Source organism: Prionailurus viverrinus, chromosome D4 (genome assembly GCF_022837055.1).
Source record: "Prionailurus viverrinus isolate Anna chromosome D4, UM_Priviv_1.0, whole genome shotgun sequence".
Taxonomy (NCBI): Eukaryota; Metazoa; Chordata; class Mammalia; order Carnivora; family Felidae; genus Prionailurus; species Prionailurus viverrinus.
In genome coordinates this window covers 28,268,939-28,290,540 of record NC_062573.1, presented here as the reverse complement: position 1 = coordinate 28,290,540, position 21,602 = coordinate 28,268,939, and the positions used below count along the sequence as shown (strand labels likewise).

Sequence of the window (21,602 nt, the reverse complement as noted above, 5' to 3'; positions counted from 1 at the left end):
TTAATTATAAATTAAGCACTGTCTATCAGTCTGTTTCAATTCTTAATGAGTATTTTTATCTGAGTTTCTTTTTATTAAATCTCTCTTGGGAGAGGAATGGTGGATTTACAGATATTTTACTACGGCCCATTTATTACGGGCCATTTGCTATGGTCATAAATTTTGTGGTTGAATGATGAGTAAGGAAGGAGTGAAGCAAGAAGTGGCTGGAGCCTGAGAAACAGGGTGAGATTAAAGGTGGGCTTGCACAGAAAACAAATAGCTCTTCTATTTTGATACAGCTCAGAATGAGCTGTGAAAATACCACATTAAAAGGTCCTTTGAATGAAAATAGCGGCACCAAAACGGACTGCTTCACCCATACACTTATCACAACATTCACTTCAGTTCACAGGATTTGTAGCACTCACAGGCATAATTCTGCCTGTGTTGGCTTCTTCTGAAGACCCTAAAAGCCATGGATTAGAATCCTGAGTTGTGAGGCCAACATGCTGAGCCAAGATCCTGAGCTAGTGAGTGAACCTAGCAGTCTGCCTGGCATCCAGCTCTCACTGAGGTTGGGGGTTCTCAATTCATCACTTAGGGAATGACTCTGCCTAAGTGATTAAAACTGTTTTTATGTTTTGTTTGTTGTGGGTGTATGTGTGTGCACTCTTGGTGCAATAAATAGAGATTAACAAAACTTTAAGGAAATCTTCAAAAGACAGTTAAATTGTAGTGGTGGGAGTGAGCAGAGGAAATACTAGTGTCCTGTTGGGAATGTGATTCCAGAAGTCACAAGCCTACCTGTTTGAGTTCATTATTTTGGTGGTTCAGCAATGTTTGGGAAAGTATGGCAAGAATAGCTGATTTCCCTTTCTTCTTTCCTGAGTTTTTTCTGAGCACATGGCTGTCCAGAAGAAAGACTTTATTTCCCAGACTTCCTTGCAACTAGTTATGGCTGTGTAATAAAGTTTTTCCCAATGGGGTATAAGCGATGTGTGCAACTTGGAGGTTGTACCCTAAAAGGGAAAGGGCATGTTCTCCCCTGCCCCTTCCACCTGGGCTAGGATATGGACATGTGGTTAGGCATCTTGGGCCAGGCGTACAAGGGAGCCCCACGATGGCAGAGCAATAAGAAAGAAGACTGTGCCTCTGATAATGTGACAGCCAGAGCTGCCATACCAGCCCAGACTTTTTGTTTCTTAAGTTCATTTATTTTGAGAGAGAGAGAGAGAGAGAGAGAGAGAGAAAGAGAGAGAGAGAATGTGAGCCAGGTGGGGGGATGGAGGTTCAGAGAGAGGGAGAGACAGAATCCCAAGTAGGCGCCACACCATCAGCACAGCGCCTGATATGGGGCTTGAACTCACAAACTGTGAGATCACCACCTCATGAGATCGTGACCTGAACTGAGATCATGAGTCGGACACTTAACCAACTGAGCCACTCAGGCATCCCCAGCCTGGACTTTTATACACAAGAGAAATAAACTTTTCTTTTGTTTAAGCCATTGTTAGTCTGAACTTCTAACGCATGGATGTGGATCTATGTCTTAACTAATACTGTAGGTAAGTCAAGGATTCATTGTAACTCTTTCCATGCTCAGCTCCATCACCAGGCTGTGAGTTCCTTCTGATGATCTCTCCCTGTGTTTCCCTCCAGTTCCTCACGGTAACCCCACCACTACCCTGGGCCCTGACACAGAATTGGTGCTTGTGAATATTTATTGTATGAGTGAATGAATGAATGAATGTGCTGTGATGTAAACCAGCCTGTGGTGGGAGCTGTGATACATGGATCAGAAGAGCTATGGAGGGAGAGCTGCCTCCCAGTTTGGATTTATGTCTTGGGAATTTGTTGTGTTCACAGAAAACCTAAGTAACAACATAGTGATTGGTTTTCTTCATGTGGTGAAGGTCTGGGGGTAGGTGGTTTCTGAACTGGGTTTGGGGGTTCAGTGGTGTCAGACCTAAGTTTCTACCATTACTTAGCCTCTTTCTCTTGGTCACAAGATGGTAGCCAAACTCGAACTATCATATCCATGTTTCAGGGAAGCAGGAAGGTCAAAATGGTGAAAGGGAAAGCCAGCCAAGCTTGTGCCCTCCTAAAGGGCTCAGGCTGCTCCCAATAATTGCAGGGCCCCAGGACAAGAGTACAAAAGGAGACCCAGCTGCCATGTGTTTATCTATTTAAAAGCTGTAATTCAACCCAACGTACTATTAAATAACATATATTCGTCTTCCTGCCTTGACAAATACACATTCAAAATGACAAAAATCAAGAATATATGTCAAGCTATAATTTTTATATGGCTGAAACTCAACAAATCACCAAAGACAATTGCATTTAATTATGACTGAACATATCTGGGTATACTGCTGATGAGCTGAAAAAGTCTGAATGAATAATAAAATCAAGGTACACATAATTCATAAGTTATTATATATTTATTTCATAAAATTTATTTTTCTTTCATCTCAACAAAATTCAATAATTATATTATCAAGAGTTTCACAAATTTGGATTCTATTGACAATAAAGGTCTAAAGCAGAGTTTGGCAAACTGCAGGCCCACTGCCTGTTTTTGTAAATAAAGTTTTATTGGCACACAGCTATGCACATTCTTTTACATATTGTCCATGGCTGTTTTCATGTTAGAGCACCAGGGCTGAGAAGTTGTGACAGAAACTGAATGGCCCACAAGACTAAAATATTTACTCTCTGTCTCTTTAAGTAAAAGTTTACCAACACTGATCTAAGGGATTAAAACATGAAATGTAATTATAGTGAAAGTATACAGGATTTGAGCATATTTCCATCTATAAGTGTAAGTTAAAAATTAGCATAAGTTAAAGTGAACGTGAAAACCAACCATTTTTCATATACATTTTCTAGAAAAGTTATTTGTCTTCTAAAGAAGCCATAATTATCTAACAAATTGAAAGATAAAGTACAAATTATAACTCATGAAAAGTAACACCATTTAAATACATTTATTTTGGAAAATTTAATTAAATCCTATTAAATGTTTCTCTGAAAATAAAACTTGGCATGCTATCATTCAACATCATCCACATGATTGCCAAGGCACATGCTTTATATCATGCTTTGTGCACATTCTGTCTAGACCTGCATGTATGCAGATTTGAGAGTAATGTGAAGTGTTGAGGATGGCAACATGTTCTTCAGCTACCATGTACAACCGTTGTGAATGCCCTGCTAATAGTGAGTACTTCCAGGAAGGGGACTGGAGCTGGGAGAGAAGCAAGAAAATGGATGCTTGGCTCAACAGGGAAATGATATTTTGTTGTGTAAGAATCTAACATTCATTCTATGTGCTGGGAAGGAATTAACAAGGTAACTTGCTTTTTATATCACCTGAGCTCTTCTGCCATTCAGTCCTTCCTGATTACTGATGCAAGGACTCACTCATGTGTTACCTCAGGCTTCCAGGCCTGTGCTCCCCTAGTCCTTACCATGACTCCGGAGGTAGGACATGCTCCTCTGCTCTAAGCAGTAAGGAAACCAGGGCTCAGATGGATGAAATGGTTTGCTGGAACTCATTCAGATGTTAAGTGGGAGAGGCCCTTTATATGTTCAAGATGGGTGAGAGATGGATTTAGCAAAGAGCCGGTGTGGAGCAGGGGACAGAATTGCACTGGGTATGGGGAGACCTGTGTTTAGCCATGGTTCCATACAAACTTGTTGTAAGACTTCAGGCAAGTCACCACACCTCTCTGGGCCTCAGTTTCCACATAGTTACATGAAAGAATTGTAGGAGAGTATTTTCAGTCCTGATGTTCCATGACTCCAGGCAAGTGTGTGTGTGTGTGTGTGTGTGTGTGTGTGTGTGTATACACACACACACATGTATGTACATATATATGTGTGTATATATATATGTACACACACACACAGTAAAACCCTGGACTGTGAGTAACTTGTTCTGTGAGTGTTCCGCAAGATGAGCAAACATTTCTAATAAATTTTAACTTGATAAATGAGCGATGTCTTGCAATACAAGTAATAGGTGACACTGAATGTCACATGATCACAACTGAGCCAATGGTTCTTGAAATTTGCTTTGATATACGAGTGCTTTGGATTACAAGCATGTTTCAGGAACAAATTATGCTGGCAAACCAGAGTTTAAGCTCAGTGGTTTACTAAGACTTCAGGAACAATCAAGAAGGCAGGAGGCACCACTCTTCCCCACCCCTTGCCCCTACTTCCCGCCTTTAAGTCTACATTTTGCCTGGGGCCAAACAGGCTGGAGGGAGGCCCAACTTTGTCAGCAATGCTGAGGGGAGAAGAGAGTCTAGTAGTTAGCTAGGATGTGAAATTAGAGCATGAGAGAGTGCAGGGGAAGGGAAGACCCCCGGGGTAAGTGTCTTCCCACTTCCAACATCCCTGAGATGCCACCTGGGATTGTTCTAGCTGTGAAATTTTGATGGCAAGGTTGGTTTTCACTGGTAGTCATATGTACCCAGGAAACAACCTGATTTCCTTCTAATACCTACTCCCAGTGGGCTGGTGGGTTCCTCACAGCAGTAGGCAGACAAAAGGCCTGAACTTAATGTCAGGAGTTCCAAATCTACCAAACTGCCTAGTCACTGCCTCTCTGGGCTTCTGGGAAAATCGAAGGTCCTATTGTATTTTACTCAAGTGGCAAAGAAGACTCCCAATGGCTACTGTAGCTTCCATGTACCCAGACCTGAGCCTCGTGCTTTAGTCCCTTGCTACCCCTACTGTGGTCTGTGGCCTGGTAGTCTCGGCATCCCCTGGGAGCTCATTATAAGTGTAGAGTCTGCTGATTCATGTGCACACTCAAGTGTGAGAAGTTCCACTGCAGAGCCCATAGTTCCTCCCCACAGGGCTGAGGACCCACCTAGAGTCTGACTACTTCTGGATTTCCCTCTGGCATTTGCCATTTGGAGATTTCCTGCCCAAATGGACCAAGCCTACTTCCAGAACCTGTATTGGCCTCTTCTGCAAGGCTGTTGCACCTCTGGCCAAAAGGAGTGATCAAAGAGTGACTGTAAGAGTTGCCAAGGAGCTACTGGAGTGAAGTAGGCCTTGGGCATGGGGGCTTGAAAGTCTACACTTGAGTGCACAAGACCCTCACGGTGCAGGATGGAGTCAGGGCAGGAGAGGTGGAAGGAAAGGGAGCAGGTGCTGTGGGCTACAAGACTCCCCTTTTACTTGTCCTGGGTCCTTCAGTTGTCAGAGATAGGCCTGTGTGATTTTTATGAAATAATGTTTCTAATTATAGGTTGGGTAGATATCTATGGCAGTCTATGATTCCATCGCCCCCTTTTTTTTTGTTATTAAATGATCCTTTATTGAAATATTTTCCTTTGGGGGCGCCTGGGTGGCGCAGTCGGTTAAGCGTCCGACTTCAGCCAGGTCACGATCTCACGGTCCGCGAGTTCGAGCCCTGCATCAGGCTCTGGGCTGATGGCTCAGAGCCTGGAGCCTGTTTCCGATTCTGTGTCTCCCTCTCTCTCTGCCCCTCCCCCGTTCATGCTCTGTCTCTCTCTGTCCCAAAAATAAATAAACGTTGAAAAAAAAAATTAAAAAAAAAAAAAAAAGAAATATTTTCCTTTGTAGATTTTTTAAAAAAACATCTATTTATTTATTTATTTATTTATTTATTTATTTATTTATTATGAACGGGGGAAGGGCAGAGAGAGAGGGTGAGAGAGAATTCCAAGGAAGCTCCATGCCCAACACAGAGCCCAACACAGGGCTCGATCCCATCACCATGAGATTATGACCTGAGCCAAAACCAAGAGTTTGGACACTCAACCAACTGAGCCATTCAGGCATCCTTTCTCTGTAATTTTTAACTAGTTGGGAATTCCATTGCACCACTGTTGATGTCATCATCTATGATGTCATAAGGGTGGTGGCCATCAACACAGCAGATTGGGCAGATCTCAGGATTTCCTTAATGGTTCCAGAGAGTTCTCTGGCTAAAGATAGGTGCTGCATCTGTCAGGCCATGTTGACAACCTTATCAAAAGTGATATTTCTGGAGCTCCTGGGTGGCTCAGTCAGTTAAGCATCTGACTTTTGATTTGAGCTCAGGTCATGATCTCACAGTTTGGAATTGAGCCCTGTGTGGGGCTCTGTGCTGACAACATGGTGCCTGCTTGGAGTTCTGTCTTCCTCTCTCTCTGCCCCTCCCCAACTCATGCACACACACACTCCCTCTCTCTTTCTAAATACATACATACATACATACATACATACATACATACATAAAACATTTTTTTAAAAAGTGATATTTCCACTGTTATTAATGTTTTTCTGCTTCTTTCTGTCTCCTGGCAGTTCCTTGAGGGCTTTGATAATCAGGGCAGATGCAGAAAATACCACTTCAATTGGGCCTGTCCTGAATTGTCAGTTTCACTGTAATCCTCAGACCCTTATAATCACTGGTTGCCTCGGCAATGTCATCACCAGCTGTTTTTGGAGACAGACCCAGGGGGCCAATCTTCAGGGGCAAGGCAGACATGGCACCGACTTCCCCACCAGTGCACCTCGGGTACATGACTTTGATCTCCTTGGTGTTAAACTTAGGCAGAATGGTGGAGGCAACTGGTGTCAGATGAACCCAGATTTGGGATGACTGAAGACAGTTGCACCTTTGCCTCCTCCAAGCCAAAAGCCAAAAGTATGATTCCACTCTTAAGGTGGGCGTAGGTAAAAGGTTTCTTAGAGGAAAGTAGAATTGGAGCTGGGCTTTGATGGATGAGTAGGAGTTCAGCAGGTAGAGACTGAGGGGGATAGGACATATGAGCAAAGATGTAGAGGAAGATAAGTGTGAGGCATTTGTGGGGAAAGTTGTACTTTATGCTGGAGTATCTTCAGTGTAGTGCCAGATCATTCAGGTGAGACTTTGGTGACAGGAAGTCCTCGAAGGTAATGAGAAGGGAAGCTGCAAGTAAGAGCAGTATTTTAGGAGGAACTTCAGATGGAAGTATGGGGAGTAAGTTGGAGAAGGGGAGAATATCAGCATGGAGACCTGTGTTTGACCTGATTTGAAGCAGAAACAGTGGAACTGGATGTAGAAGTGGATTCCAGGGATATTAGGCAGATGTCTGCCAGGACTTGGTGAGCAATTGCATGGAGGCACAGTGTGAGTGAGCAAGAGATGCCCTAAGTCTTTAAGCCGCCATGACCAAGGAAGGTGCCCTCACAAAGGTAGGAGATGTTGAGGCTGAGGTGCCCAGAATAGGGGTTGGGAGGCACCCAGGTGAGGAGCCCCAGAGTGGCCCAGTTGGGGGATATATTTGGAAGCCATCAGCAGGTAGATGACCAAAGGAGGGATGATAACATGAAAGGAGAGAGGGTGAGGAAGACCCTGAGAGAGCAAAGGAGAAGACCGTCCTTTAGTCTGCACAGACAGGTGCTCAGAAATGAGGGCCTGGGAGGTCATCAGCAAAACCTGACCTCTCTTGTATTAGGGCACTAAAGAGGCCTCTAGTGCCACAAAGACAACCCTCACCTCCCTGGGGAGGATACCAGACTGGTCACAGAGGGGCACTTGTGATCTCTTGAGGGGGCTTGAGAGAGGGTGACTTGGAGGCACAGGTGCAGTTAATAGCCTCCCCCTGCCCCAGAAACCATCAGGGCTCTTTTGGCTACAAGCCACTGAAAACCCACCCAAAGTGAATGTATTGGCTCCTGTAGCTGGATATAGGGCTCAAATAATGTTGTCAGGATGCGTATCTTCCTTCCTTCCTTCCTTCCTTCCTTCCTTCCTTCCTTCCTTCCTTCCTCTCTCTCTTTCTCTTTCTCTCTTTCTTTCTCTTCTCTCTCTCTCCCTCTCTCTCTCTCTCTCTCTCTCATTTCTTCCTCTTCAAGATTGACTCGTTTTCAAACAGGCTTTGCCCTTTGGTTCTCAAGATGACTTTTTGCAATGCTTGGGCCTATAACCTCTCACAAGCAAAGCAGAAAGGGACAAGAATCTTTGCTCAGCATCCCTAGCAGAAGTTATGATGTTCATTCTAATTGGACCGCCTTAGGTTAACAGCACTCCAACCCAATCACTGTGGTCCAAGGAATGTGATGCCCATCACTGGCCAGAGGGTAGAGGTCTACCCAGACAACCTGGACTAAGAGTGGGGGCTCATGGGTTGTACCTTATGAAGAAAGAATATTGTGGAAGCAAAAATAAATGTCCACTCCATCTTCCTTTCCCAAGAGAGTTCTCCTATAAGAAAGAAAGAAGGAAAATTTCCAGCAGCATAAGCAAGTTTGCAGGGCAAAATGATAGTTTCATAGTTATTTTTTTAAATAAGGAACAGACATGATATAATAGTTAAAAATATTTATATAAAAGGAGGCGAGAGTGTGCAGGAAAACACCTGCATCTAGAACCACAGAACTGTATTTAGCTTTGAGCTTCCTGGTGGCAAAGCAAAAGAAACCCCAATAACTCACAGAGATCTTTTTGGCTGAGAGAAATAGATGCACTGAGCACTAATGCTGCACCCAAATAAGGGACGTTACATAACAAAATCACAGCATACCTTGTTAATTTATTTAATGTTTATTTATTTTTGAGAGAGAGCAAGCAGGGGAGGGGCAGAGAGAGAGAGGGAGACAGAGTATCCGAAGCAGGCTTTGTGCTGACAGCAGAGAGCCCAATGCAGGGCTCGAACTCACAAACCATGAGATCATGATCTGAGCTGAAGTCGGATGTTTAAATGACTGAGCCACCCAGGTGCACCCATACCTTGTTAATTTTTATGTAAGATGCTGAATGTTCTTCTGTGGCTCCCCTTATACATTTCCTCTTGCTAAGTGGACAGCATAGCATAGGCCAAAGATCAGGGGGGTTTTGCAGACCCCATACCTGCTTTCTGCTGATTTATTTAGATCCAGGAATTTAGGCTGAGAGAATCAGGTGAATGGCTGGGTCATCATCGGATTCTCAAAGCTGCTTGGACCATTGGGGGTTGCTCTCTCTCTATTGGAACATTAATGCAAAGGGAAAGGTCTCATTTGTAATTAATCAAGCAGTAGTGAGAACAAGTACAGGCAGCTTGCATTGATTCCTAACACATCAAACAAAATGGCGCCCAGCGATCGCAGCCTTGGAGAGGATTGCCAAATTGGATTAGCAAACCAAATGTCGGTTTTAATGCCTGAGAGATGGACGAGGCACTTATTAAACAGTCCACAAGCAGGGATGTTTCGAGTACTTAATCAACCCTTCATTTCCCTCCTCCAGGGAACAGGGAAGCCTCAGTGCCACCCATGGTGAAAAATTACCAATCCCTGCAGGATCTCTCCCTGCCATTTTCACTGCAGAATGTGCATGCATTATAGCAAGAGTCCAAGGAAGACAATGTAAGGATACTCAGCCAGGGCAGTGGAAACTGCATAGGTCTGAGGGCAGGGGACCTGTCTGCAATCCCTGCTTCTCCCACCTCTAACTGTGAGGCCTCAGGTCTGTCATTCCCCACTCTGGGTCTCAGTGCTCCCTTCAAGGCCTTTCCACCCTGACAAGCCTAAGTTAGCTTTTGAGGATGCTTACAGGAGGCAGTGGGCAAAGAGGCTTGTATAGCCAGTGCTTTCCCTGGAGGAAGGACTTACTCCGTGGGGGAGAGAGGTGGGTGCCATTCCATTTTCTCTTTGAGGTTTTAATGCAACCTCTGCCTTCGGGTTGGAAAGCCCCTTCCATTCTCTCAACCTTTTTTCTCATTTTAGAGTCTTAAATTTAGAGTCAGAGAGCACCAAAAAGGCATTGGGGACCCCTCTGTTGGAGTCTTGGAGGCATCCCTCTGTATTCTCTGGTAAGATCTCTTACAGGGTGGCTTTTGAGGTGGGATTCCTCTCCCTTGCCCCTATTTCTACATCCTTGATGTATTCCACTTTTCCCCTTAAGGAGAAACAAGGGTTAAAGGGAAGGGTCCTGTGTTAGACTTTGCATCAAGTCCCGTTACTGCTAGTTACACAGTGACTTTGACCTTAGTTGGCCCAGGCTCTTCCTTGTACAGTTTGTAAAACTGAGGTCCACACATGGCAAGAGCTTTGCCCAAGATCCCAATATGAGTTTACAGCAAAGCCAGGGCTGGTCTTCTTCAGTCACTCCTCCCCTTGGCTCACTTGCCTTAGCCCTGCCAGCCTAAGCCAGGGGTGGGGCTGCCACCAGGCCTGGTCAGCAGGGGACACAGTCTGGTCTGAAGTGGTGCCCACATTCCCAGGCTGAGGCCTCAGATCCCTTTTTGGTCACGTGGATGTTCTTTTTGCGGGATTCTGTATGTACCAGGAGAGCATCCTCTGTTTCTTCCCTTCCAGGAAAGAAACTTTCCTCCCTTGTTTCCTATAATCAAAGCAAACACCCACTCCCACCCCCCAGCATCAGGAGGCATTGTGGTGGGACCCACCAGTTTCCAGGTGGGTCTACTTTACTTCAAGGAGGCCTAGCAAGCCTTCCCATGTCACTCCTTATTAAATTAAAACCCAAATGCAAACATTAAACCAAGTATGATAAAATCTTTGGAAAAAACCGAACCAAACAAATCCTATAAACTTCTAGTTAAAATGTTGCTCCCATCACTCTAATCCATCTAGTATCCATCTGTGCTGACTCTACTCCTGCTCTTATCACCACACTTCAGTAGAACGCTTCTTTCAAGCTGGCCAAAACACTGTTTTCAGGGTCCAGCATTTTACCCTTGATATTCCTGCTGACAGGGCCCTTCTCCTCACTCTCCATAGATGAGATGCCTGGCTTCTACCATCAAGCTTCTGTGACTGCAAGAATGAGGGATAAAACAGCTGGAAAGGGGAGTGAGTAGTGCCCCCCTCAGGCTACAACTGCCCCTCCTTCCCCATCAAAATATCAAAGGGAGGGATGAGTTATTGCCTCAGCAGGGTTGGGTGGTCTTGCCCTTCCTGGTAGGAGCCGATTTCTTAATTGATTTACTTACTTCCCTGGCCCTTTCCTCATCTTTCTGATTAATAGTTATTTGGGGGTTCTGGGAAATTTATATCCAATTGTTACCATAGCAACCAGCTCTCTTGCACAGAATACCACAGAAAATGCATTTGGGGTCTTCTGAAGGCACTGGATTTGTAAGGATCTCAGAGTATACCAGGGCACAATGGGCAAGATGATGTTCAACTAATAGGAGTAAGAATTATGAGCAAGGATATGTAATGGTCTCACCACACTGTAAATATGGAAGGACAGTTTTAGTGTCTTTCCTCTCCTTTTCTTGTCTCTCTTTCCCTGAACACATCTCCCCCTCAATGTTTTCTCCTAGGTTCCCCCAAATTAGTTTCCCACAGTACAAGGGCAAGGAGTTCTGGAGAATCTCATTTACTTTTGGCAAAAGGAAGAATCTGTAGCAGGCAGAACCATCTGAAGATGCAATTGTGGCCGCCTTGGGATGTAATGATCTCTCTGTCGCTGGAGGTGTGTGAAGGGGGCCTGTCAGAGGGCTCTAGAGAGAACTGCACAAAAGATGGAGTGAGGGGTGGTAGTGTGGAATCTCTGGGTCCCTCCTGGCCCTGGGATGGAGGAGTTGAACTGAACCTGCTTGTGAGCCCGTCTCACCATCCCCCAACTAAATGGAATGTCAGAGTTGGGCATTTTAGCTCCCTGGGCACCTGGGATGTCCATTGTGTCCCCATAAACTCACTACCTAGCATCTTGCCTGGCCCATGTATGAATGAATGAATTCCTTAGGGTTTTATTAAGTGCAGTGGGTACAATCTATTGTTTGTATTCTTTTATTATGATAATAAAAAACCTACTTTTAAAAAAAGTTTATTTATTTATTTTTGAGAAAGAGAGAGAGAGAGAAGCATGAGCAGGGGAGGGGCAGAGAGACAGGGTGAGAGAGAGAATCCCAAGCAGGCTCCATGCTGTCAGTGCAGAACCTGATACAGGGCTCGATCCCACAAACTGTGAGATCATGACCTAAGCTGAAATCAAGAGTTGTATGCCTAACCAACTGAGCCACACAGGCGTCCCAAATCTACTTTTTAAAACATGGCCAAATAACAACTTGAGCTGAAGCAGAAAAAAAAAAAAAAAAAAAGATGTTGCTTATAAAACCCGCTCCCACATGCTGGAATCATTCCCTGAATTACAGTTGAGGCATAAAAGTGTTTGTTCTCTATAACCATGTGGAGGCCATGTGGCATAGGGAAAGCTCTCCATGGACAAGTCCCTTATTCTCCCTGTGCCTCTGTGTTATCTTCTGTGAAATGGGAGTAATGGAAGTCATCAGGAATGAACAGCTGATGGGTAGAGCTTCCTACAGTGCTATGTCCAGAAGGATTCAGAAGTTGCTTCTGGGCTAAGTTGAAGAGTGTATGGTAATAGATTAGCAATGTCTGCCCTGGGCACCAGACAGGAGGAGGGGGCTTACGTATTATGTATTTGTCATCCTGCTCTAGGTGGTCTTGAGGGGCCCTGATGGCTCTAGATGCCAAGACTGAAGGTCACACCAGCCATTCTAGGTCTCCTCAATCATTCCTCTTTGCTGATTTTGGCTAAGCTGTCACATGCTTGGGGCCTTTGCTGGGACAACTGGGCTGACTCATTACCTCACCCTCCAATAGCCTTGCCTGCCCTTGTCCACATGGTGGGGACAAGGGTCCCAAGAGAGCATGTGGCAGGGTACAAGGCCTCTTGAGGCTTACACTCAGAAGTAACATAATATCACCTTTACTATAGTCTATTGGTCAGAATTAGCCACAGTCTCCAGAGGTGGGAAAATAGGCCCCCCATCTTAGGAAGAGCTGCAAAAGCACATATGCAAAACAGCATAGATACAGGAAGGGAAAAAATCGGGGCCATTTTTGCAAACAATCTACCACAATTACCTTGTTTTAAACAAAAATCAGAGCCTTGAGTTTATTACCTATGTGCCCCAGTGAGCAAGTGGGGATGAATTCTGTTCTTTTCCACTGTCTGGTTCAAGTCTATTTTTAGATGTAGTCTAATAAAATGAATTTCACACCTGGGTTACTCACCCACTAACAAACACTCTGTTCTTATCAATGCCTGGGACAAACACCTAGGCGGCCTAGATTTGTAGTTCCATTACCTCCGAGCACAATAATTGTTAATTACTTGCTTTATTTGGTTCTGTTGCGTTTGCCAATAGTCAATTACCTATGTTAGGTTTTCTTGTGATCAGTGGGGCTTATCCAATATTGCAGCTCAGTTCTGTTTTTGTCTCAGAGATGTCTTTTCCAAGAGAGTTAAAGAAAACCCTTGTTCACTAGTTTATTGAATATTAGCCTTTATCTGCTTATTTCAAAGTCTCATTCACTGCTGAAAGCACCAAAGTGCTCAGGCTGAGCTCTTAGAATCGAACAAAAGACTAAAGATAAGCCCCCCTTTGCCCCATCTGGCTAAAGCCCAGCACGTGGAATAGAAGAAAGAACAAATTGTGGGGTCCTAGGGGCATTCGTTTAGTTCATGCCTGAATCTTGGAAACTGCCTTATCCCCTTGAATCCACCCTCCGCATTGCGGCCAAGAGACCTAATGCAGAGATCTGATCACATTACTTGGGTTAGAGTGCATTGATGGACCCAGTTCTCCAGTTCTCTTTTTACCCATGATCTGTGTCATATGACTTTGCAGGTGCATGCCTTTGAATCTGGACCAGGCCATGTGACTTCCCTTTACCAACAGAATGAGGTGGAAGCGACCATGTGCCATTTCCAAGCTCAGGCTTCCTGACACCTTGCATGTCTCCTTTTGTACCCCGTGCTTCTGCCATTGCCATGATCAAGACACCACCCATGTTGGCCCAGTGGTCCCAGGAGGAAGAAAAGAGACTCATGAAGAGCCAGATTGCCTCAGCAAAGGTCCACCAAAACCATCCCGCAGCTGAACTCAGATGGGTAAGTCATTAACACTATTATTTTATTTTTTATTACTTTTTAAGGATTTTATTTTTAGGGGTGCCTGGGTCGCTCAGTCAGTTAAGTGTCTGACTTCAGCTCAGGTCACGATCTCACAGTTCATGAGTTCAATCCCCATGTCAGGCTCTGTGTAGACAGCTCAGAGCCTGTAGCCTGCTTCGGATTCTGTGTGTGTGTGTGTATCTCTCTCTCTGTGCCCCTCCCCCCAACTTGTGTGCTCTCTCTCTCTCTCAAAAATAAATAAACATTAAAAAAATAAAAAAATAAAGATTTTATTTTTAGGTAATCTCTACACCCAATGTGGGACTCGAACTTAATAATCAAGAGTTACTTCCTCCACTGACTGAGCCAGCCAAGCACCCCAACACTGTTGTTTTAAACCATTGAGATTTGGAGTGGTTTATTATGTGGCAAAAGCTGATTCATCATGCTTGTGTGTAATCCCAGTGCTGGTCTCCTGTGCCTTGAGGCATAACATCCAGACAAAACCTTCCAGCATCTGGGCCCAGCTACTTTTCCTGTCTTGGTGCCTCCAGATTTCCCTTTTCACTTTACACTTCAGCAATGACCCCAAATGACTTGCAGTTCCTCAAATGCATCATCCTGGCTCACATTTCTATGCCTCTGCACTGGTTGTGCCCTCTGCCTAGAATGCCATTCTCTTCTCCTTTGTCCAGAAAACTCCTATTCATCTGTCTAAACCCAGCTCAGGCATTGTCTCTTTCAAGAAAATTCACTGTATTCTCCTCTCCCTTGTGTAAATCATTCTCATTTCTGTGAAAGCTCTGGATTCATGTATATATCTATTGTTACCATGTGACATGGTATTATGGCGTGCGTTCTTTTTATTTTGGTTTTTTCCCATCTTTGCTTGAGGACAAGGACAGCTTTAATTCATCAATGTATTCTTAGTGCCTGGTTCCAACAATGTTTGATGACTAAGTGGAATGTTGGGATCCTTTCTTGCTGGGGAAATTGTCCACAATGGGAAGATGGTCATTTCTTGCTCCCTTTCTTCCTCCTAAGCTCATGTAGTAGATTTGCTTACTTTGTATCCTTGCACTTATGGTCTGATTCCACTGTAGGGGACACTCAGAGCTTTGTGAAAAAATGAATCCTGGGTCCTATGCATGCCCCCACTGGGCTATGAGCCCCTCCAAGGCTGAATCTGGGTTTCTTCACCTCTATGCCCCTGGGGCTGGCACCAAGCCTGTACATGAGCAGTCTCAGAAAATCCATAAAATTCAAAATATTTATATTTCTGGAACATCCATCAAGTGCCAGGCACTGTTCTAGGTGCTGCGAATAGGTGGTGACCAGATAGACATGGGTCCCTGCCCTCCCAAAACATGCACTCCAGCTGGGGAGACAGGAAAGACAGTAAACAACTCCGTTAAGGAAAATGTCATTCCTGTTTCTTCCCACGGCTGGAGGAATTCTCTTTGCACTGGAAGTTATGTCTATGAGTGCCCAAATTAAAAATTAGCCATTTGTGAAGGGTGTTCAGGAAGGTAGGGGATCTCAAAGAGAGCAGTTAGTTGTTCTCCAGAAGAGTGAATGCTGAGACACAACTAGAAGTTAGTGACAGCAGACCCTACACCTGACACCAGCCAGGGGTACTCTGTGGGTAGGCAGGAGCATTTTAAATGAGCCCTATTCCCACTAGCTCTAGGGCACATCCCAAATCGCAAGCACTGATTTGCAATTGAGCTATTTTTCAGTTGGGCAACTTTATATATCGTGCTCCAGGGTGAGCAGTAACAGAAATGTATTTAATTAATGATATGGGGGAGGCCAACCAGTAAATAAATAATTACAAAGTGTGACAAGCACATTATGAAGGGACCTGAGATGAAATTGGGAGGAAGGCAGGGGCCTTGAGGCTGTTGTAAGTGCTTTGGATCTTATCGTGAGTGCATTGGAGACCAGGGAGAGATGGGATCTGATCGGCGCTTAAAGAATATCACTTCCGCCGCCATTTTTATTTAATTGAATCAAATATTTCTGGAGAGCGTCCCAACAAACTGCCTTCTAGTTCTTGAAGCCATCAACTCCCCATGCTGAATTTCAATACCACCTCCAAGAATTTAGGGCCCTAATTTTCCAAGGAGACAAACACTCAATTTTTGGTTTAGATTTGCATGAGAAAGAGACCTTAATTACTCTGATCTCTAACACCTCTGAGGAGCTGATTTGAGCTTTTCAGATGCAAAGAGTGTTAATTGGCTAAGGGGCCCAGCTGAGCTTACCCGCCATCTCCAAGTGGGTAGGGGGTGGGGATGGGGCTGGGAGATGGGGAAGGTGTTTAGAGAGGAGGGGGTACTTCCCGTGGTCAGTTTCCTGTAGGTCTGCAGAGGGCAAGAGGAGATCAAGAGCAGTTTTGCCGACTTTACCCAGTGTCCTCCCATGAGCCCTTCAAGATCCAGCTCATCTCCTCTTATTCTAAAGCTTCCCTCAGCCCCACTCCCATCCCAGGATCTCTCTAACTGCTTCCTGGAAAGCTAGTGCCTCCCTGGGATCCTGGTTTCTAATTACGGCACTTCCCACACTGCATTGGATGGTCTGTTAACTGGGCTGCCCTTCTACTTGGAGGACAAGGACCCATCTCATGCAGCTTGGCCTTCTTGCAGAGCTCAAAGTGAGCACCCAGGAAATGTGAAACAAAGGAGTAATAGAACAAGTAGTAATAATAATAATGTTAATAATATAATTACAGAAGTCATCACTTATATAGGGCTTCCTGTGATTCTATGCTGTTTGGTCTTAACGTTAGAAAACATGTAATCCTCTTCTCCAATTCCTGCCAGAGCAGATGTCCTGTATGAATCATTACTGATAGTTATAGATTTATTTGTGGGATTATTTAATATTGACCACCATATGAGGATAAGAAATCTGTTTTAATCACTGTACTATCCACAGTGCCTAGCTCAGTGTCTGGTATATAAAGGCTTGATAAATACTTGTTGAATGAGTGAATGCTTGCATACCTTCAGTGATGGGGAGCTCACTATCTCATGAGGAAGTCTTGCTCATTTTTAGCACCTTTTCCTGTTAGCTGTTCCTTCTGTTGATGCTACATTTGTTTCCATGGAGTGTTCATCTAGTCCTGACTACTGGTCTCTCCCAAAGACAACTTCTCCTCCTCCCCAGAGGCTGGAAGGCTATGACCTATAAATGTCTCTTCTTAACTCCCTCTATATTTTCCTGGGTACAGCACATCCAGATCCTTCCTCATAATGACCTAGCATCCAGTCACTGCCTGATCCTGGTCACCCTCTGTGGAATAGTCCAGATTGTCTAGTTCCCTCTCACAGTAAAGGCCTGCTATATATGTGAAGATGGGACTCTCATTCCCCACGTTTTGGGACTTACGTTTGTATTAATACAATTCTTTCAATGCACTTACCGCTACTCTAAATTAAGAGACTTGGCACATATCCAATGTGGAAGGTGGTTAGAACAAATGAAGTCTTTCCTTTTCTACAGAAACTGTTGATAGTGGGTATATGGGTGTTCACTGAAAAACATTTTGAAAAATTTGGTATGTTTGAAATGTTTCATAATAAAAATGTTGGAAAGAGGAAAAAACCCAATAGAGTAATTAAAATGGAATACTAAAAAATTTTTGTTAACTCCAAAGAAGACAAAAGAAGAAAGAGAAAAGGAAAACAGGATGAATAGAAAACAAATAACCAAATGACCATCCTAAAGGCAGCCATATCAAGAGTAATATCAAATGTAAATGAACTAAACATTTCAGTTAAAGACAGAAACTTTTGGGCTGGTTAAAACAGCAAGAGCTAATTACCTTCTGTCTACAACTGTCTATTTTCTGTAGACACTGCTGTATACACTATGCAGAAGCACTAATTATAAGAAAGCTAAAGTGGCTGGCTATATTAATATCAGATATCATACTTTAAGACAAGAAGTATTATCAGAGGCAAAGAAGTAAGCTCCATAATGAAAACTGGGTCCATTCTTCAAGAGGACAAAACAGTTATAAATGTGAATGTGTACAAAAGCAGAGTTTCAAAATACATGAAGTGAAAACTGACAGCACTAAATGAGGACATAGATAAATTTATAACCATATCTTTACTCTCTTGGTAGTTGGTAAAATTATTCTCACAAAAATAGTAAGGACATTAAAGAGCTCAACAACATTATCGTGCACTTTGACACTGAGTAACTACAGAATACTTAGGTTTTTCAAGTTCACCAGGATAGACTATATGCTGGGTAGAAAATAAAACAAATGTTAATGAAGTTTAAAAGTTGAAAACATGCAGAGTATGTCCTTTGATGACAATTAATGATGAATATAAAGCTATAGATTTAAGTTCAATGAGTCCCAAGAACAAGAAACCTGAAGGAAAGGATATCAAGGCATATGGTAATGTAATTGCTCAAAAGCATTGATAAAGAGAAACTTCAAGAAGCTGCAAGAAGCAAGCGCACACACACACACACACACATATAGAGGAAGAAGGATGAAGATAATAGCAGGTTTCTCATCAGAAACAGTGCAAGCAAGGGGCACCTGGGTGGCTCAGTTGGTTTAACGTCTGACTCTTGATTTCAGGTCAGGTCATGATCTCACAGTGAGGAGATTGAGCCCTGCATTAGGCTCTGCACTGAGTGTGGAGCCTGCTTGGGATTCTCTCATTCTCTCTCTGCCCCTGCCCTGTTTGCATTTGTGCATGTGCGTGCGCACTCTCTCTCTCTCTCTCTCTCTCTCTCTCCCAAAATAAATAAATAAACAAAAAAAGAAACACTGCAAGCAAGAAGATTGTGAAGCCATACCTTTGATGTACTGAAAAATAAAAAAAATCTGTCAACCTAGAATTGTATATTCAGCAAAAATATTGTTTAAGACCAAAGACAAAAGAGACTTTTTTAGATATAAAAACAGAAGGAATTCATTGTTAACACATCCATACAAAAAGAAATGCTAAAGGAAGTTGATCAGACAAAAGGAAAATGCCACCAAATGAAATTTTAATTCCACAGGAAATAATGAAAAGTATTAGAAATGGTAAATATATTTACATATATATTTAATGTTTGTTTATTTTGAGAGAGAGAGAACGCATGACCTGGGAAGAGACACAGAGAGGGAGAGAGAGAATCCCAAGCGAGCTCCACATACAAGATGGAGCCCAACACAAGGCTCAATAAAAATGTGTAACAACAACATCACAAATGTTGACAGTGGAAAAATGGGTATGTACTATTGTAAAGTTCTTTTTTTTTTTAATGTTTATTTATTTTTGAGAGAGAAAGCAAGCATGAGCAGGGTAGGGGCAGAGAAGAAGATGCAAAATCCAAAGCAGGCTCCAGGCTCTGAGCTGTCAGCACAGAGCCCAATGTGGAGCTCAAACTTATGAAGTGTGAGACCATGACCTGAGCTGCAGTCGAACACCTAATTGACTGAGCCACCCAGGCGCCCCATGTAATGGCACAATATCACTTGAAGGTAGACTATGATAAATTAAATATGTATTCTATAAACTCTAACTACTGAAATAACAAAACAAAGGGAAAGCAGTGATAACTAATAAATCAACAAAGGTAAGAAATAGAATCATAATCAAAAGAAGTAAGGGAGGGGTGCCTGGCTGGTTCAGTCAGTAGAGTATGCGACTCTTGATCTCAGGATCATAAGTTTGAGCCCCATGTTGGACACAGGGTTTATTTAAAATAATAATAATAATAAAGAAATAAAGGACAAAGGAAAAGGGGAACAAAGTATAGAAAACAGGTATCTAGATGATAGATTTAAACCTAATCACATCTACAAGCACAATAAGTGTACAGAGTCTAAATGCCCAAATTACAAGGCAGAGATTGCCAGATTGTATAAAAAAGCAAGTCCCAACTATATGCTGCCTATAAAAAAAAAACAACACATTTTAAATATAAAGACATAGATAGGTTATAGTGGATGGATGGGAAGAAATATACCATGCAAACACTAGTCAAAAGGTGGAATGCTATATTAATATCAAAGTATATTTCATAGTGAAGAATATTACCAGAGGGGCACCTGGATGGCTCAGTTGGTTAGGTGTCCAACTTCGGCGGAGGTTATGATCTTGCAGTTCATGAGTTTGAGCCCTGTGTTGAGCTCTGTGCTGACAGCTCAGAGCATGGAGCCTGCTTAGGATTCTGTCTCCATCTCTCTCTGCTCCTCCCCATCTTGTGTTCTGTCTCTGTCTCTCAAAAATAAATAAACATTAAAAAAAAGAATACCAGGGATAAAGAAGGTCATTTCATGATGTGATAAGGGGGCAGGGTTGAGTAGTCAAGATAACATAATCCTAAATGTTATGTGCCTAATAATAAAGCTTGAAAATACATGAAGCAGAAATCATAGAACTAAAAGGAGAAATAGAAAAATACACAATTATCATTAGGGACTTTAGTAACCATCTCTCAAAAAAATGATAGAATAAGTAGACAGAAAACTGGTGAAAAATATAGGAGACTTGAACAATACTATCAAGTGACTTGTCCCAATTGGCATTTATTGAATACTCTTCCTAACACTGGCAAGATATGCATTCTTTTTAAATTAATGTTTATTTATTTTTGAGAGAGAGTGTGTATGTGTGTCTGTGTGTGAGCAGGGGAGGGGCAGAGAGAGAGGGAGACAGAGAATTCCAAGCAGGCTCCATGCTGTCAGCACAGAGTCCAATGTGGGGCTTGAACTCACGAACCGTGAGATCATGACCTGAGCCAAAATCAAGAGTCAGACGCCTAAGCAAAATATGCATTCTTAACAAGTGGATATGGCACATTTACCAAGATAGATTATATTTGGGGCTACAAATGAGTCTCCAAAATTTCAAACAATTCACTTCATAGAAAGTTTTTTCTTAGCTCACATTGGACTTAAATTCTGAATCAATGACAGAAAGTTCTCTGTAAAATCCTCAAATGATTGGGAACTAAATAGCACTTCTAAGGAACCCATGGATTAAAGAAAAATTGAAAAATGAAATTAGAAAATATTTAGAATAGAATGAAATGAAAATGCAACATCAGATTTTGTGGGATGCTACTAAAGCAGTACTTATGGGGAAATTTATAGTACTAAATGGCTATATTAGAGAAAAAGAAAAGTCTCAAATCAATGACCTCAACTCTTACCTTAAGAATGTAGAAAGGGGAGAGCAAATGAAGCCCAAGTAAATTGAAGAAAGGAGATAGTAAAGATCAAGATGAAGATCAATGAAATAGAATATAGAAAACAGTAGAGATAATCAATGAAACCAAAAGCTGTTTTTTTTTTTTTTTAATTTTTTTTTTAACGTTTTATTTTTGAGACAGAGAGAGACAGAGCATGAACGGGGGAGGGTCAGAGAGAGGGAGACACAGAATCTGAAACAGGCTCCAGGCTCTGAGCTGTCAGCACAGAGCCCGACACGGGGCTCGAACTCACGGACCGCGAGATCATGACCTGAGCCGAAGTCGGACGCTTAACCGACCGAGCCACCCAGGCGCCCCAAAAGCTGTTTTTTTTAAAGAAGATCAATAAGAATGATAAGCCTTTAGTTAGACTGACCAGGGATAGAAAAGAGAAGACACAGTTAAAAAAATTTTTTTTTTAATGTTTATTTATTTTTGAGACAGAGAAAGACAGTGTGAACGGGGGAGGGTCAGAGAGAGGGAGACACAGAATCTGAAGCAGGCTCCAGGCTCCGAGCTG

At 42.9% G+C, this 21,602-nt stretch overlaps 1 protein-coding gene and 1 pseudogene across 3 annotated transcripts in view; one reads left to right on the top strand and one right to left on the bottom strand.

Moving 5' to 3' along the window:
• ALDH1B1 (aldehyde dehydrogenase 1 family member B1) overlaps window positions 1-21,602 on the top strand; it is a 331,536-nt gene that overhangs the window by 81,739 nt on the left and 228,195 nt on the right. For all 3 annotated transcript variants that reach the window (XM_047831279.1, XM_047831281.1, XM_047831285.1), the window contains exon 2: window positions 13,602-13,864. The gene's annotated coding sequence lies outside the window, so the exon portion shown is untranslated. The remainder of the gene's footprint in view (window positions 1-13,601; window positions 13,865-21,602) is intronic.
• Window positions 5,825-6,634, bottom strand: LOC125150859 (60S ribosomal protein L12-like; annotated as a pseudogene).